The 19,500-nt window shown below is 38.3% G+C and overlaps 1 protein-coding gene across 7 annotated transcripts in view; it reads left to right on the top strand.

The window, feature by feature from the left end:
- FHIT (fragile histidine triad diadenosine triphosphatase) overlaps positions 1-19,500 on the top strand; it is a 1,488,394-nt gene that overhangs the window by 14,059 nt on the left and 1,454,835 nt on the right. For 2 of the 7 annotated variants that reach the window (XM_073009985.1, XM_038002532.2), the window contains exon 2: positions 10,930-11,048. The exons of the other annotated variants lie outside the window; for them this stretch is intronic. The gene's annotated coding sequence lies outside the window, so the exon portion shown is untranslated. The remainder of the gene's footprint in view (positions 1-10,929; positions 11,049-19,500) is intronic. 7 annotated transcript variants of the gene reach the window in all.

Raw genomic sequence — 19,500 nt, forward strand, 5'->3', positions numbered from 1 at the left:
TATAAATCAGAAAACAAACATATCTGTAGTACTGTAATATTTAAATGCCTTCTCATAAACACTTAAGATTCTCATTAGTCCAACATCAGAAAAACGATAAATATTAATATTTGTCATCAAAGGAAAGCTTAGAAATCAAAGCAGAGTAAACAACTGTTGTATTTCAAGGATTACATAATACTGCAAGCATTTTTAATTAAACACCCCAAAACTCTATTTTTAAAAAACTTTCTGTATGAGTTGGTTTATTTTTATACAGTATACAAACTAAGATGGATGTACATTTAATCAGAAAAAAATGCAGGTAATTTGTTGAGCCAGATCATGTTCTCAAAGATTTAGGTTGTGTTGTATGTCTACAAAAGAGACCCACGTGTGTCTGAGGCAACCCTCCATCTCCATTGATCTCTAATTCTATTTCAGGAAGATTCTACTGGAAATGGGCCCTAGGTAGATCATGTAAGGGCATGGGTGCTTCCTGTCTTCATTGTGGGTTCTTTCCTGAAGAGCCTCACTTCTCAGGTCATGTTGCTGCTGCTCTGAATGGGCCAGGAAGTATATGCAGCAGTCCCAGGGTCAGGAGGGAGCAGAGGGAGGGAGGACAGTCTACTGCCATCACTCTGAATCTATCAGGCTTTTCCTTCCTGCTTTCACAGTACCTGAGGTAGCTGACTCAACATGAGATGGCTTCATCATGTCAACTGGCAGTTGGGAGACCCGGGTTTTAGTTCTGGCTCTCCCACTGCCTTATGCACGTCTCTTTTCTCTGGGCCTCCCTTTCCACGTCTGTGAAGTGAGGGCTTGGATCTGATCATTCTGAAGTCCTATTCCTCTCCAACGTTCTGTGACCTGGGTAGAGCGCTTCAGGGGCCTAATGAGCCCTTTTCCCTGCCCTCTGCAGAAGGGTAATTCTGGAGTGGTTGACTTTGGAACCAGTCAGAGCTGCAGCTCATCTTAGGTAACTCATTTAAGTTCTCAGTTTCCTCATCCATTAAATGAGAATAGTGCAAGATTGTTGTCAACACAAGAGATGTCACTGGGAAAGCATCTAGAGCTGCATTTGGTAGGTCACAGGGATTGAATAATGATACTGTGTTATTATTACTACATATTATATTTATATAACAATAATATATATTTATATTTCTATATTTATATTTTATTATATATTATAACATAATATATAATATACTATATATTATCACAAAATATATTATTATATTATTGTTTTAATGTATTAATATAGTAAATATAGTATATTGTTATACACTATGTTTATATCTTGACTTAACACTTTCCTGGCACTTTATACCACAGTTTTCTTATCTAAAAATGGGGATAGTAAGAGAACTTACCTCATTGGTTAGTCATGAGGATTAAATGAGATAATACATGAAAACACATAGGGCACTTTCTGGTACATATTAAGCACTAATGACATGTTAGTGATTATTTTACCTATGATTTTATTATTGGTCACAATACCTTGCTTTTTGTGAAAGCACTGGACAGGACAAGGTAAATGGGGTAGTTACGTTTTCTAATACACATGCTGAAGTCAATTTCCAGTGGTCTAAAAAAACCCAACATTTTCCCTAAACATCTCATTTATCATAGGGAAAGCTAAGTAAATGACACTGAATCTGCATTTAAAAGTCAAGTATCTGTATCCAATATGGGTTCTTTTTTTTTGAGATGGAGTCTCGCTCTGTCATCCAGGCTGGAGTGCAGTGGCGCAATCTCAGCTCACTGCAACCTCCGCCTCCTGGTTTCAAGCGATTCTTCTGTCTCAGCCTCCTAAGTAGCTGGAACGATAGGCACATACCACCGCGCCCAGCTAATTTTTCCAACATAGGTTCTTAAACCAGGATGCTTGGGCCTCTTTAAAACCTAAAATTTCAGGTCCATGAGCTATCTGCACATAAAAATTGAAAGCAAGTTAAAAGAGACCTTACTTTTTTTATTTTTTTAATTAGATTACTATGGCCAGGTACTGAACTAAGATCTTTGTGTAGATTGTCGTATTTCATCCTCATAGCAACTCTATGGAGTCGATACTTGTATTATCCTTGTTTTACATATGAGAAAACTGAAGCTCAGAGAGGTTAAACAAGGGCTCAAGGACACCCAGTTGGCAAGTGGTGAGCCTAAGCTATGGACCCAGGCCATCCGGCTAGGGAGCTTGAGCTATAATAGCTAATGTCCTTAGGTGGCAAAAAGGTCAGACCTGCCTGATAGCTACCTTTTCTGTAAAAGGAAGTCTGATGGATAAGTACAAGGATATAAAAGGACTTGCTTTTTATCAATGACATAGCAAATTAACATTCATTTTTATTGTTTTCAAGATCATTCCATTTCAAGTGAGGGGATGAATTTCAATACAAATTAGACTTATTAAAGGAAACATCAATATTTTTCTCAAAGTAGCAGTATCAAAACCTTATGGAATTAAAGAAAATGTACTGCATTTATACAATGCAAATTTATTTGGAAAAAAATTTCTTTATCATTTTCTGTAGCTTAGCTTGCAGCTGTTGTCATGTCTATTTTTAAAACATGAAAATAAATTGTTTCTTTTTAAGTCCATTGGATCTGCAGGCAGGTATTAGACAAAGTTGGTGTGGATGAGTTGAACATGTGGATGAGTCGGAGGGCCCAGAATATTTTGTAAGAAGGTGCTATTTAGAAGAAATTTTCATACCAACTACATAAGAAAATAAATTTGGAAGATTTAAAAAAATATAGAAATGCTCAAAAAATAAAATAACATTGCATTTCACCCATTCGTGATAGCACTATCAATATTTCAGTGTATACTTTTTTTCCATTGTTTTTATTGCATGCATATATTTGTTCTGTTAGTTTTCTAACAGAAAATGGACACATTTTTCTAAATTTAGATAATACTTTACATATAGTTTTGTTTTGTTTTCACTCATCAATATATTGTATGCATTTTCCCATGGCATTAATGTCTACAGAGCACTCCACTGTTAGAACATTACATTATTTTTTTATCTATCTCGTCAACGTATAGGTTTCCCCACCATTTTTTCTGATGTATTTGCATGTATGCATAATCACATTCATGATTTTTTTCTTAGGAGACATTTCCAGGAGTGGGAATGCTGGGCCACATTGTAAAGCTGTAGGAGTAGCTGCCTGGTGTTTCTTTGCTGCAAGCAGTGCTCCCCTGTGAACCTAGAATCCTCACTAACAACTTCTCCTGGGCTCTACTTCCCAGGAGCTTCAGAGAAGAGAATACAGAGCCAGAAGCTAGTGGGGCAATTAACCACATCAGTCTTCAGTTTCTGCTGGTTGATCAAAGAAATGTGTTGGGTTACCTATACTGGCCTTAATGTGTCATGTTTTATTTAATGGGTTACTATGTCAGCTTCAAATACTTTCAGCTGCAAGTAACCTGCTTAAAAAGAATAGAGGTTTGTTTCTTCCACATAAAACGAAGTCTAGAAATGGTTGGCTTTGGCTTTGGTTCAGCAGCTCAGAGATGTCAAGGAGAGTGTATCTTGTAGTTCTTGGTCTTACCATAATGGCCACAGAATTGCTGCAGCTGAAGCAAGCATCATGTTTGTATTCAGGGAGTCAGGAGGAGGTGAGAGAACAGAGAGATGAATGAGACACATTCTTGATCCTGGGAGTTGTTAGCCTGATTAAAAAAGTGGTGCTTTTTTCTCATATTGCAGAGATAATAGAAAATATATTTCATTATAGAAAATATATTTCACCCATAATCTTGCCACTCAGGTAATCATTACTCTCATATTGGTGTCTATCCTTCTAGTCTAGTTATAAATGCACAAATGCACAAAAAATGGGATTGCCCATTTATATACTGTTTTGTAACTGGCCTTTTTAATCAGCTAATATTTAGCTCAGTGTCTAGTACCTAGTAGATGCTCTAAAGAATTTACTGAAAAATTAATGAATGATTTAAAAAATATACTATGAATACTTTTCTATGCCACTGAGTATTCTACAGTATATGTTTTACAGTATAGTTTTAGACAATTGCATATTACTGAATTGTTTAGATGGTCCATAATTTCCTTCACTGGTTCTCTATTATTTTACATGTAGATTAAAACAGTTTTTTTTTAACTATGATAAATAATTCTACAGTGAATATGTATGTGTGTACACAAATCTCTTATTATTTTCTTAGATAACTTCCTTTCAAAAGTTGAATTTCTGAGTCTAGGGATATGCCAGTTTTAAAGACTTTGATGTATACCACCGAATTGCCCTCTGCAAATGTGTCATTAACACCAGCAATGAGAGTTATAATCTTTTAGCTCTTTATTTTTACAAAACAATATGAAAAGGTACAAAGTGAAATTTTGTTCTTGCTCCTCTTCTCATACCCTCATCTTTGTACCCATCTCCCTTAAGGTAGCCACTTTTATTAGCACACAGGCAAATATTATGTAGGTTATTTTCCTTCCTTTCTTACATAAAAATATTGTACAATACACATTGTTCTGTACCTTGCTTTATTTGGTTTGACTGCTATATAATGTTCCATTATGTGAATATTCTATTTATTTACCTGTTCTCCTGTCTAGTCTTATTTGAAGCCTATGTCTTTTCAGCCAAACTGGGCCCAAGTGAACCTTCATATTCTGGTCCTGCTGCTAGGCCTAATAGGAGCAGGCAGCTGTATCTTAATTTCCTAGTCCTGTGGTCTGGCCTACTACACATTTTGACTGCCTCCCAGGGCATACTTGGTAGTATCTGAAATATTCTGAATCTTCTAGGAAGGGAGAGAATTTCAAAGGTACGTTTCTCCTCTTGAAGACTTCCCTGGTCCTCCCCTAGCTTTGATTGGGAGAGAGTTGCATCTTCTAGTTTAGGTGAAGAGCCAACCCCTCCTCCTCCAAGGGATGGTGGGCATATGTGGGAATTATGACCCACAGACCTTTTAAAGAATTTCATCTCACAGAGTGCTGGCTCCTTTGTATGTTTATGAAATACATTTTTTCTTTTTTCTTGTGAGACAAGGTCTTGCTCTGTTCCTCAGGCTGAAGTGCAGCGGCAAGATCTCAGCTCACTGCAACCTTCACCTCCCTGATTCTCGTGCCTCAGCCTCCCAAGAAGCTGGGATTACAGGTGTACACCATGGTGTCCGGCTACTTTTTGTATTTTTTTTTTTTAGAGACAGGGTTTCGCCATGTTGGCCAGGCTAGATTTCAGAGGCTGTAAACATAATTTTTGAATTAGGAAGTGAGATATGATGGGAGCTGATATAGGATTGACAACTTTTAATTCTGCCAAGCAAAGACATTTAAACAATTATTATTTTTTAAATTTTTCTCATTTTGCTAGGTATTGGTTAAAAACAATATTATGGTTTGGTCCTGGTTTGTCAACTGGTCCTTAGCAATCCTTACTCTAGTCTAATTGCTTCGTTTCTGAGAATCAGAAAATTTAAGTGTGTGATGGTATTAGGCCATTCTTGCATTGCTATAAATAAATACTGGAGACTCAGTAATTTATAAAGAATAGACATTTAGTTGGCTCGCAGATCTTCATGCTGTACAAAGATGGTGCTGGCATCTGCTCGGTTTTTGGGGAGGCTTCAGGGAGCTTTTACTCTTGGCAGAAGACAAAATGGGAGCAGTCATATATGGCAAGAGCAGGAGCAAGAGGATAGTAAGGGGAGGTGCCATACACTTTTGCACAACCAGATCTCACAAGAACTCACTCACTGTTATGAGGACAGCACCAAGAGGGTACTGCTAAACCATTCATGAAAAATTCACCTCCGTCATCCAATTACCTCTCACTAGGCTCCACCTCTAACGCTGGGAATTACAATTTAACATGAGATTTGGGGGAACAACTACCCAAACTACCTCAGTGATCCAAGTTTTTCTCATTGTGTCTTGGCATTGTCAAGTTGGAAATACTAAGACATAATCAGAATTTGCTTATTTTTTATAGCTAAAAACAAAAAAGCAAGGGGAAGGGACTTTTTAAAGTGACAACGAAACTCTGTGTATACCTCACTTCCCTTACTGGGTTAAACTGCCTAAGGATCTTGACCCGATGCACCAAGGAGAAATGGTTACTGGACTGATCTAGAAGGAAGGCTAGTGGATGTTTATTCCAGCCTCCTGAACAATATAAACATCCCTTCTCCAGTATTTCTGGAAAACGATGTATCTGGTCTCTACTTACGTATATTTAACAGTAGAGAGATCCCTACTGCATAAATTAGCTGTCATTACACCTGTTGATATATTGTTCTAAGGTCTACACATGCTTCCCAGTAAATCTGAACCCATTAATAGTGACAGTATTATGTACTGAAAACTTACTTTGTTCCAGGCCCTGTGCTGCACACTTGACATACCTCCTTAATCTCTGACCTGTGAGATGAGTATTTCTATTGCCTCCAGTTTCCTAATGAGGGCCTGGTTCTCAGAGGGCTAGAGTTATTAGCACTGGGTAACACAACTAGTAAGGTACTATAGCTAGCTAAGTAATTGGGAGTTATATTAGTTTCCTAGAGCTACTGTAACCAATTGCTACAAATTTGGTGGCTTAAAACAACAGAAATTTATTTCCTCACAGTGCTGGAGTACAGAAGTCCAAAATCAAGGTGTTGGCAGGGCCATACTCCCTCAACAGGCTCTAGGGGAGAATCCTTCCTTGCCTCTTCCAGCTTCTGGTGGCCCCAAGCATTCTTGGCTTGCAGCCACTTAACTGTTTGCTTCATTTGGCCTTCTCTTCGGTATCTTCTTCTCTCCTGTCTGTCTCCATCTGCCTTTCTTTTGTAAGGACACTGATCATTATATTTAGAGCTCACCCAGACAATCCAGTATGATCTTATCTCAAGGTTTTTAATTACATTTGCAAAGACTTTTTTTTTTTCCTAATAAAGTAATACTTGCAGGCTCCAGGGATTTGATGCAGACATATTGGAGGGTTGGGGAGTGGCATTCAACCCAGTACAGGTTTTTACACTAGTGCTCTGATTCTAGAATCTGTACTCTGCTCTATTATACAATATCTTGTGAAGTGACACAGAGAAAATCCATTTTCCCTTCCGCATGATAAGAAAAGACCGGCTTTCTCGCTCAGTGCTGTATCTCCTTTGCCTTGCATGGTACCTTGTATAGAGGAAGTGCCCAGTAAAACAGAATGGCTTTATTGATGAGTGAGGCATCAAATACATGAAGGTAGTTTTGCTGTCTCCCATTACTTTTCTCCAGGCTGAATATCCCCGGGTTGCTTTTGTGAAGTTCAGAACCTCTCACCATTCTAGTTGCCCTCTTGGAGGTATTTTCCAATTTGGCCAATATTCCTCCTAAAATATGCCTTTCAGGTTGAACTCTAGATAAGACCTAAGTAACAGATGTAGGGGAAACAAAATTTCACCTTTACCTTCTTAGGGATTTTGGCTGGGCTTAAAAATTAAATTGATATAAGGCAGATTAATAGGAGAAAAGCATACAAATTTATTTAATATAAGTTTTTTTGTGACATGGGAGCCCTCATAAGGAAATGAAGACCCAAAGATGAAGTTAGAATTGAACACTTATATGGAATTGGATAAAGGGTAGTAACCTGTGAAGATGTGACAGGGCAAAGGGGCTTGGGCCAGGATATTTAACTGGGTGGAGAAGTTATGAGGAAAATAAGAGCTAGTTTAATAATGTTTGTACAGAATTCTCTTGGTCTCAGTGTTCCACCCTTGATGATAAGAATGTTACTTTCCTTCTGGTGTAAGAAGAATATTTTCCATACAGGGATTTTAGCTTGCTTTTATGAAGAAAAAGAAGAGGGTCAGAATTCCCTTCTTGCACCTACTGTTTTTTTTTTTTTTTAAATTATTTTTTATAAGTGCCTTTAGCTTGAAAATAATTCTTATGCCAATGTGGTATATTTTGGGATGGCATGTTCTGCCACCTTTCACACAGTAGAATGTTAATTCTTGTGGTTTGTACACTATATTGCTTTAAAGTAGTTGTAGATTGTGTTTACTTTAGAGCAGCTGCTAAAGTCATTGCTAGTGATTAATAACTAAAGACATTTTTTAAAAACCTCTTCCCGTATTAGTAGCCCTACTCAGTCACTGAGTTTTTAGGCCAAATTCAACCCTCAGTTTTGCTAGTACAATTTTATTGATTTTGGATTCTGGGAATGGATTTTGAGTTTGGAAAGAAAATAATCCGAACATCACACTCAGGGGTTTAGTAGAAAGGGCAAACATACTCATGAATATATCTGGTTTTTCCTCTCTATTCCAATTTGTTGATCCCATGGAAAAAAGTTCTATGCTGTAAGAGAGATGAATAATGATCCAAAAACAATTTTCTGCAAGAACAAATCAGAATTTTCATGACCAAATATTAGAGAAAAAGAAGCTCTTCTTTATTTCCACCCATTGTGGCATGTAGTTGGCACAGTCTTTTGTTTTTTTATAAATCACATTTACCAACTGCTTGTATTAATTTTCATGTACTTATACCCTGAACAAATTTATGCCTTTGGTATTGTATGTGCTGCAAGTTTCACTGCTGTCAAAACATATTTTTAAAAATAACCCATGGGTTTTAACCAGTATAGTCAAGATAAATTAGATTTTTTAAAGTAAAATCTACCTTAATATTTAAATCAGCAAGAAAATGTGATTATGATTAACTTTTGCCCTTATGTGGCAAGATAGGACAGAGGTATACTAATGCTTAAAAAATTTTTTTAAAGTTAATTTTCTAAACTAGGGATTGAAATAAGGAAAAGGTAATAACTCCCAATGGTGGACTCGATGGCGTCATTTACTCCATTATACTTTCTACTGAGTCCTGAGGCCTTTGCCTTAATGGTTTCTTTGAAAGGAAACATTTTCAGGAGAAAAGTCCTCTGCTTGTCACTCTTCTCTCTCACCTCTTATCTGGCTGCTCTAATACTTCTGACCTTAACTTAAATGTCTTTTCCTCAGAGAAACCTTTACTGACCTGAAAGACTTGGTTAGTTCTTATATTGTAAGCTCTCTTAGTACCTTCTACTTTTTTTTTTTTTTAGGCTTCATTATATTAATCTCAATTGCTTGTTAATATTTGTCCTTTGTCCTAGACTGTATACTCTAAGAGGGCAAGGGCTGTGTCTGTTTTCAGCATTCTACTTGTTTTCAGCGTTCTACCCATTTCAGTGTCTGGCTCATACCACATGCTTACTAAACATTTCTTGACTAATTGGCTGGAGGATGAAAAAAGTCATGTCAGGGTATATGGGAACAGCAATTTTAACAATTATTTGCTTTTGCATTTGTGTATGTATGGACACTAAACTAATAGTGGTGAACTTTTTTCTCTTCTTTTCTCTTTCTCTCTCTCTTTCCTTTTCTCTTTCTCACTGTCTGTGTTTTGAGTACCACTGCATCAGATTACTGAAGTAGAAAGAATGGTTGACATTCTGTTTTAAAGTGACCATGTATTTGACCCACTTCTTCTCGAGTAATGTCATCACGATTGTATCTCATTGCTGTGGGTTCTCGGAGGCTGACAGGCAGAACAAGTTGCTTCAGCACACAGTCCTCATCTGTCATACAGAACAGCTTGCAGATTCTTATTATGTGAATGAAATATGGAGAGAGGGATATTTTTCTTCCTGGGCTATCAGGGTAATTGAAAGTAACCATATCAGGGCATGAAGGGGAAATGCAGGAAAATAGACTGCCTTTGTGAAGGGCAACTCATCTGCTCTCAGAACTGCAGGTGTGTAGCCTCATCTCCAAATGCAAAGGCCTGGGAAGTGCTTCCCATTATCAAAAGGCCTGAGATATGACTAGCACCTTCTTTCAGTAAGGAAAATGCCTTGCTTCTCATTACCTGCCCTCAGCGCCTGATGAGATGCCACGACTGTTGTCTTTGGAGGTATCTCCCATGGGACTAGGGGCACAGGGCTTTTTGTGTTCTTTAGACAGGGAAGAAAACTGTTTTAGTATTCCAGATCAATAAACTGTAGTAGAAAATTGGAAATGTGCTATGAAAAATCATTAAGCAGAGAAATTCTACTGTTCCTGAGTTTTGGATCAGAAGAAATAAATAACACTTGACTGCTCTTATAGTTAATATTTTACAAGCTTGGCCCTAGTGAAATAGAATATCAGAGACTACTGTATCAATGACACTTTACCTTAAATGATTTGGTCCTGTAGATAGAAATTGTATTTATAGAATTGTTTTAGTTAATAGGAAGCTTTTTACTTAACACTGGTGAAAAGTACTAACACGGTGATGGAAAACAAGCTACAACTCAGCAGTCATTCAAGTCATGACTTTGTTATATTTTGAGATAGCTTTAAAATCACTTAGTCCAGTAAAACTCTAAAGTACTCTAACTGCCACGTTGCTTTATCTAATTTATGAAACAGGCAAAGGAATCAACAATAACCTCCATTTACCATTATTAGATTAGCTATTACTGAAACCGCAGAAAGTATATAACGCTTTACTTTGTGTTCACTTGAATTTGGTTATTAAGCTTTGATGGAACTTTCATTTAACCAAATGCCTTTGTTTACAACAATAAGCATGTTAAGTCTATTGTGTTCTGAATCTGGTATGACCGTTTTAGAACATGCCTCCTGTAAAGGCATGTTAAAGTTACAGATTCTATTCATTTGTGTTCAGTCAAACATTCTCAATTTAATCCAGTTAGGGTCTCATTTTTCTTCCCAAGTTTCAAAAAGATATATATATTTTTCTGTTTGAGGCCCCTACTTTTTCAAGAATATAACCAGGCATTAACAAACATGAAACTACTCATAGCAACTATATAAAAATTGATTTTTCAAAATTGAATAAGCATCTGGTGGTCTGAAAATGTTTTATACCTGATATTTAAAAGATATTTTGACTATTGCCAGAAGGAATCAATTCCTTCATGCTGTTTCCCTTGCAGATGCTGTCATATGCCACAGTGTCGTGTAGAGCACAGGCTCTGGAGGAAGGGCAGACTGGGATTTGCACTTCAACTCTGCCGCTTACGTGCCTGTGACCTTGACTTTACCTCTTAAGGAGGTCAGTGAACTGTAACTGCCCTTTCCTCAGTGTGTAACAGAGTTCATAATAGTACTTATCTCATAATGTTATATAAGAGAAGATTCATGTAAATACCTCAAACATGTGACTACTATTATAATTAATGTGTGTGTATATATATGTGTGTGTGTGTCCATCCACACTGTATATATATGTACATGCTGCTGATTTGAGTGACACTTTATTGATTCTAAATTAGGTTACACTGGCGGAAATGCTGTCATCCTTTCAGTGCTTAATGTTCTGGTATCGTGGCCATATCTAAAAGTAACATGGGCCGGATGCAGTGGCTCATGCCTGTAATCCCAGCACTATGGGAGGCCGAGGTGGGCGGATCAGCTGAGGTCAGGAGTACAAGACCAGCCTGGCCAACATGGTAAAAGCTGGTCTCTATTAAAAATACAAAAATTAGCTGGATGTGGTGGCGTGTGCCTGTAGTCCCAGCTACTGGGGAGACTGAGGCAGGAGAATCGCTTGAACCCGGGAGGCAGAGTAAGCCGAGATCATGTCATTGCATTCCAGCCTGGGCAACAAGAACGAGACTCCATGTCAATAAAATAAAATAAAATAAAATAAAATAGTAACATGAAGCATGATTACCATTTTGGGTCTAGTCAGAGCCACAGCTTGAAAACAAATTACCATGTAGGTAGTCATTTCAGTTGCTGAGATTGGAACCCATGAACCAAATCCCTACTCCAAAGAAGTATTACTTTTAAAGTGGAATTTTATTTCAGTTCTTTTGGATTGACATAAAAGCTAGGATAAGGAATGTTGTAAATATGTGAACTAGAAATATACAGCCCTTAGGGATCCCAGCTACAGTATATTGTTTTTCACTGACCTTATTTATTTCCCAGATCTATTAAGCTTCTATCTGCCTTGCTCTCTTTGCATTTTTCATCTTCATCTCTATCCTTTATGGCCACGTTTTTGGAGTAGTAGAGATGGGCTTGGGTAAATACACACTGTTTCAGCCAGTGTCCTTTGGACCACTAACCCATAGAGGAGCAATAGGAAGTTGGGCTGGGAGATCTGCTCTCTGACATTGGTTTCCAGCAAATTTATATGGTTCTTAAGGAGGGTAGAATTTTTCCCTTTATCTGTATCACATTCTGTTGACTTGAATAATGAGTCACAGAAGAATGAAACTTCTTTAGCTGTGAAAGTTTCAGCAAGAATAAATGTTAGACCCATCGTGTTAGTATAATGCAAAATAAGATAGCATTTAAAGACAGTCTCTGATTCAGCATCATATTGACAATGCCCCTCACTCGAGTCAGGGATTGGGGACTTACTGAGATACACCATCTGGCAAAATGTGGAAGGCCAGTTTTGTGCCAACTGAAAAAGCTGCATCAGTTCCAACTCTTGTGTACTTTGCACATTATTGGATGCCTTGCAAAAACGTTTATCACTTTTTAATTAGGAAGGGCTAAGGGACTTCAGTACCCCAAAGAAAATGTCACAACCCAAAGATAGAAAAATTATCCAGTGGATTATAAGGGGCAGTAAGTATTTAACTTTGAGCTTGTACATGAAATGAGGACAGTTTCATACTAGGATCTGTGTTGGGGGACATGAGGGTGGTATGTATTTAGTCTGTCTGGGTAGAACTGGGGATCTGGTCTTTCTGTTATTCTGACAGTTTCTCAGATTGTTTCTTCTGGAGCATGGTCAGTCCTTGAAAACACATGCCAAGAGATCAACTGTGTTCTACTTCTTGGCCTATCATGTAAACTGTGGTCTGTCACGTTCATTAAAATGAAAATTTGTCGAATGGAATTTGCCCGACTGGCAGAATAGTTTAAATGTCAGATGTTGTTAGGCCTGGATATAAATATTATGTTTCTATTGTTAATTAATTGCAGTGCCTCAGTACCAGTGATCCAAAATCCAATTTAGTCTGCAATAGGCCTGTGGATAAGGGCCAGAGATAATGAATGCAGAAGGAAAAAATGTATTCAGAATTTTCATTGTATCTGTCAATGTCCTCCTAGAAAAATAGCAAATTTTGGCATGCCACTGTAGTTCAAGAGGTGCAAAACAGGACAGAATTAAGACCCATTGTCTTTTGAAACCTCTCAAATATTACTTACTATCAAATATATTCCACTACTAGCCCTAAGTCTGTCCCAGCATCAAAATTCGTGACAGATGCTGCCCTGTTCCCTTTCCTTGATTCCCCGCATTGTTTCCACCCTTGAGTCTGTTGTTATGTTCACAGCTCATTTTGGAGTTGCTGGATTGAGGTATCTAGTCCTGTAATCCTCCTCATTTTTCTTTGCAGTATTCATTTCCCTCTCCTGTCTTGCCATCAACCCTTCCTTTCTTTTTCTTTTCGTCCTTTGTTTTGGTCCCCAGGCTCAGCAGCCTGTCTATCAAGTCTGCCACTGTTTGTTAAGATCATTTTGCATCCAAATTGAGCTGGTGGCTGAATATCACTCAGAATAATGCTGCTAGAACTGTCTGCATTAGTAAAGGGAGCAGAAATCTTGCCGCTGGTGCCCGGACCTCAGAGCTGACTGTTGTTGCAAAGCCATGAGCCAGCAGGCATTTGTGACCGCTGTTCTCAACCAATATTTTGTTGAATACCTGCTGTGAGCATGGCACCTTACCTGGCCACCTCCCTGGTGGTAGGTGTGCCAGGCACAGGAAGACTAATTAAGACTTTGGAAGGCAGGACTATTGTGTTCCAGTGGTCAGGGACCCTCATTTAATTCCTGGCATCCTGGTCCATGCCAACCTCGTTCTGCCCCTGCGATTATGCCAGCCGAGAAGCAGGAAAGGGAAGATGAACTTTGGTCTGCTCTGAGTTTCCCTGTCCGCAGTGTCTGTCAGATTAAAAATGAGAGGGAAGGAGGCCAGAGAGTCTTCCAGATGGAGAGTTCAGAGGAGGGCACAACCAGACTCCCTCTCTGCAGTGATGTTGCCGGGCCATCCGAGCACTGGGCCAGGAGCCAGGAGCCAGGAGCCAGGAGCAGAGGCTGCTGCCTGACCCTGCAGTGGAGTGGGAGCCTGGCAGAACAGTCACCCTTGGCTCAGGGTAGGAGCAGATTCAAATCAGGTGCACACAGGCCACGTGGTGGAGGTGGAGCATTTACCCCCAGGGCTGGGTTAGTCTGGTTGGATGTTGGACCCCACTCTTCTTAAGGGTGCTTTCCCCAAGTCACAAGTGAGTAGAGTTGGCACCTGCAGAAACCAAATGGGGAGTTGGTATTCTCCAACCTCTCTGTTTTCTTCCTTTAGAATGAGGCAGGCTTGCAGGAAAGGTGACCTTAGTTAGGCTGGAGGCAGCAGTAACAGTGGTGGCCCAACATCCTTGGACACTGACTCGCGTGTTCCAGTCAGCAGGGGTTTGGTGAGGTACTGACAGTCACACTTCATGCCTCTTGGTAGCACAGCTGGTTTCAGCATTCATTGAAAAGTATACAGTGTAGATGCTCCAGGAACAGTTTTGCTTAAATGAGAATGATTTTTTAAGTCAAAGGCTGTCTGAGGTCTGTGTAACAATGGAAAGGTAATGAATGAAGTTAAACACTGAGTATCTGTTTTTGCCTTCCTTATAAAAGGATTGTTTTAATATCGCATCTGCAAAACCTCAGTTTCTCCCCAAGATGAACCTCTTTTTCTCAAATTCAGGCTATTAGAGTTTGGGGGAGGACCTGTGCTATTAGGAACAGAGCTATTTGACTTAAAATGTCATCCCATTCTGAGAAAACATACTGGGGCCATGTTAGGGCATCCCTGTGCAAATGCCACATTGTCAGAATGTCTCCCGCTGGGATTAGACTAGCCATGGCACCTTCCAGTCCTGGCTAGAGGTGGTACAATTTACTGCTTCCCCATTGCCTGGGCACTAACCCATTCAGGGTCGTGCTACCTGAGATTTCATGGAATTTGATTTGTCTGTGACTCTATGAATTTTCAGATGCTAATTATTGGCTGATTGGTATTCTGCTCCTCAGATGTCACCTAATGATTTTCCAGAGCTTCTGCTACTTGGTAAATTTATTTTTCTGATGCATGGCAAATATGACAGCATTGAATAGATGTGGCAAGGGCATGTCGTATTTTGTGTATGTGTCTCAGGCCATAAAAGGGTAGGCTTCAGTAGAGAGATAACTTATTGTTTTGTGAAAACATGGAGTATAAATTAAGAGAATGAGTGAAAACCAAGAACAAAACTCAAAACTAACCTTTGCTTAAGAATTTGCAATCAATTTTCATTTGTAGTAACAATGAAAACTTATAATACTCCTTTAGTAAAGAAATTTTATTGAGTATATGTGCCAGACAGTGTTCTAGAAGATATAGATTTAATATAGGACAAGACAGATGTGGTCCGTGTTATTGCTGAACTTATGGTCAAATAGAAAGACTTTCACATACATTTTGACAATATTGATCAGCTCTCCAGGTAAATAACAAAAGTAGGAATTATTCTGGTCACCTCCCTGGACTCTAAATGTATCTGAGTTTCAGAAATTCTGAAAATATTCTATAATAAATGCATACATAAACATTGAAATAAAACTTCTAGGAATATATCTGAGAAGTGTTAGGTTTTTGGGGCCTTTGCTGCTATGTGGAGGGTTTAAATTATTATGCAGATTCTCAAATAATTCCATGTGTTTAAAATATTAATTTATCATTAGGTGGTTTAACAGTGCTGTGTTTTCCAACTGCCTGGTTTTCACCGATATGCAGGAAAGGTTTTAGAAAGGGGTTTAAGAATCTTCTCTTAGTTGAAAATTGGCTATCATTTGAAAGAATGCTGCAATAATTTGTCTGCAGTAACAGCTCACTGAACGTAGCATAAAAATGAAAACGAGGGCTGAATTTATTCAGTGTCTTCATTCTTGTACCTGAATGCACAGACTCTTTCCTAGGTGTGTAAATAATTGTTAAAGACTTAAAGGTCGATAACCAATTCCTTAACATGGCAGTTAAGTCAGGTGAGGGCTGCAGAATGCAACAATAGAGGCAAATCCCTCAGTTCCAGGCAGTGTTGCCTTAAGAATGGTGCAGTTGGATGGTACCCAGAGAAAGGTTTCTATTGGGATAAGATGAATCACCAGAGAAAGGTTTCTATTGGGATAAGATGAATCACCATCAAAGCAGGTTTCTATATTTGGGAAAGATATTTGTTTAAATTCAGACCTATTTTTAAGGGAGCTGGGGTTTGGATCATGGATTGAGAGGGTTGGAGTTTATAAAGATTTTCTGGAGGGCTATCCTCTGAAAAACCAGCAAGATAAATCAGTGTGTTATTGGCCTGTACTACTCTACTTCCATGTTTATTTATTTTAGGAGAACTGAAGCCCAAACCTATTTGGATTCATTTAAATTTAATTTATGTCTTGCAGGAGGTCAAATGAAGGATACAGAGATTGTCTGCTCTAGAACAAAATACGGACAAATTAAGCATGAGGAAAGTGGGAAGTGGTATAACATTGTAACTGTAGGTGAAAATGTTTTCATGGCCTGTAGTTTAGATCCTTGGATTTTTAGGTCAAGGAAAACATGGGAAAGAGAGAGCTAATTTGAGTGGCTATTCCTGACTATTGTCTAGAGATCTATACTCTGGAACAAGAACTTTTGGGTTCTGACTTGCTCCCATTTTGGGTAGCTAGGACACACACACACACACATACACACACACACATTTTTAGATTTACACAAAGATATACACAAAGACGACAGAATCTGCTTGCATTAGTTTATTCAACAAGTACGGTTGTGTGCCACTTAATGACATTTCAGTCAATGATGGACTGCATATAGGACCATGGTTCCATAATATTGTATTTACTGTAACTTTTCCATGTTTAGATGTTTAGATAAACAAATACTTACCATTGTGTTACAATTACTTACAGCATTTAGGACAGTAACATGCTTTACAGGTCTGTAACCTAGGAACAATAGGCTATACCATATAGGATAAGTGTATAGTGGGCTATACTTTCTAGGTTTGTGTAAGTACATGCAGTGATGTTTGTGCAATGACAAAATCACCTATGGGTGCATTTCTCAGAATATACTCCCATTACTAAGTGACACATGACTGTTTATTGAATGACTGTTGGGTGCCGGGATAGAATCTGGGGCTTTCAATGTGTGAGTAAGGTGGGGTTGGTTTGAACAATAAAGGCCATACATTTTAGAGAGCTTAGATTCTAATTAGGGTGAGAAAACATAAACACACGAGAAAGTAGTACATTAAGACAATAGCATGGATTCCTATCATAAGACACTATATGATTATGGTGAGACCAAAGGCCTGTTTAAAACCAGTCCTACCACCTGTCCCCTTCAACCTTCTCAGGAACCTTCAGCACTGGTTACGCTTTCTCTTCTACACTTACTCTGCATCTTAAATAGATCTTCTCCATTATCTTGATACATACTCAGCTTTTTTTCTGTTTAAAAACTATATAAACAAACCCTCTTCCAGCACTTTGTCCTTTAGTTGCCACTCTTTCCTCCCCAATCGCAGCCAATCTTATCTAGGATTGTCTTTACTCATTGTCTTTGTTCAATGACTTCTACTTCTGTCTTAACCAACTCCAAACTGAATTCTGCCTCCATCAATCCACAAAACAGTTCCTGCTGAGTTCCTCATGACCTTCATATTGGGCTTTTTTTAGGATTTATATCACTTGACCTTTCTCTGAATCTTGAGGATTTTGTTTTACTTCTCTGGCAACTGTTCTGTCTCTTATGTAGGATTCATCCTCCTCAACACAACTGTTAGATGTTGAACTTGCTCACGGATCAGTCCTAGGGCCTTTTGTCTTTCTGCTTATACTGACTCCCTGGACAGTTGCATCCATATTCACAACTGCAGTTGCTTCCTACTTACAGATAACTTACCACTCTCAGGCCTCCCCTCTTAGCTACAGACTCATCTACCCAACTGTTTACCTGGATATTTTCCTTTAGATGTCTCTAAGGCACTTCAAATTCAATGTATCCACAACCAAACTAGTGATCTCTTTTGACTCCAGATGTGGACCTTCATCCAGTGGGATTTAGTTAAGGTCCTTGTCTAATCTCAATTCACAAAGGGAAACTGTCATAAAATTATAATTTTCGAACACATTTTAAAAATCCTATTTAATAATTGTTTTCCAACTTTAATGCATTATGGTAAGAAACCTTTACTATCTGTTGTTTGATATTCATTGAGACTAGTTTCAGGCCTACTATATGTTTAATTTCTGCTTATGTTTCATATGTACTTGTAAAGAATGTTGTGGCAGATTGCATTTTCCAAAGGTGGTCACATCAGCACATTTATCCAATCCTGTGCTTTTCTTACAGTGTAACAGACACTCCGTCTTTGAGGGGGGCAAGGCTGTTGTTCTCTTTCTTTTAGTCTGGGTGGGGGTTTGTGACTGCCCTGACTAGTGGAGTGCAGTGTAAATGGTGTTATGTGATTTCTGAGCCTAGGTCATAAAAAATACAGCTTCTGTTTGTCTCTCTCTCAGAACTTGTCTTTGGAACTCAGCCACCATGTTGTGAGGAGACTCAAGCCACATGAAGAGGCCACATGGACGTATTCCAGCTGCTAGCCCTAGTTGTGGTCTCAGCTAACTCTGAGCACCAACTGGCAGATATGTGAGGGCATGAGTCTTCAGATGATCCCAGCTCCTAACTTAGATATTTGAGGGCGTGAGACTTCACATGATTCCAGCCCCTAACTTTCTAGTCTCCTAGCTAAAGCCTCAGGCTTTATGTAGCATACAGAAAAGCCATCCTGCTGAACCCTGCCAGAATTCTTGATCCATAGAAACCGTGAGAGATAATAAATTCTTACTTTTATTTTTAAATATCTAATTTTTGGACAATTTGTTGTATGTCGATAAAAAATGAATATAAATACTTTCTTTTCTATTATTGCTAACTTCAATCATGCCTAACAATAACTTATTTCCATCAGCTTTTTTTTGGTTCCTATTTCCTTGGTGTGTACTTATCCACACTTTTCTTTTCAAAACCTATGTTTAAATTTGTTTCTTATAAACAACACATAGCAAGATTTTAAAACATTTGTTTTGATAAAATTTTAACAGATGTACTTACCCTGATTCCTGACACAGTTGGACTGTGTTAAAATATTTTCTTTTGTATTTTCTATTCAGCGTGTTTTCCTTTGCTTCTTTCTCCTTTCCATTTCAATGTTGTATGGAGTATCGATTGTGTTTTCTTTACTCCATGTTGTTTCCTCTATTGATTTGGAAATTTCTATTCTTTTGGTTATTACTCCTATATGTTTTAAAATTTGGAAATAGAGCATACATGCAAAATAATTTGTGCAAGTATACATATACAGTTTAAAGAAAATAATAAACTGATTGTCTAGATACCTCTTTCTAGGCCAAGAAACAGAGCATTACCATATTCTAGAATCCCCCTTATCCCT

Source organism: Chlorocebus sabaeus, chromosome 22 (genome assembly GCF_047675955.1).
Source record: "Chlorocebus sabaeus isolate Y175 chromosome 22, mChlSab1.0.hap1, whole genome shotgun sequence".
Taxonomy (NCBI): domain Eukaryota; kingdom Metazoa; phylum Chordata; class Mammalia; order Primates; family Cercopithecidae; genus Chlorocebus; species Chlorocebus sabaeus.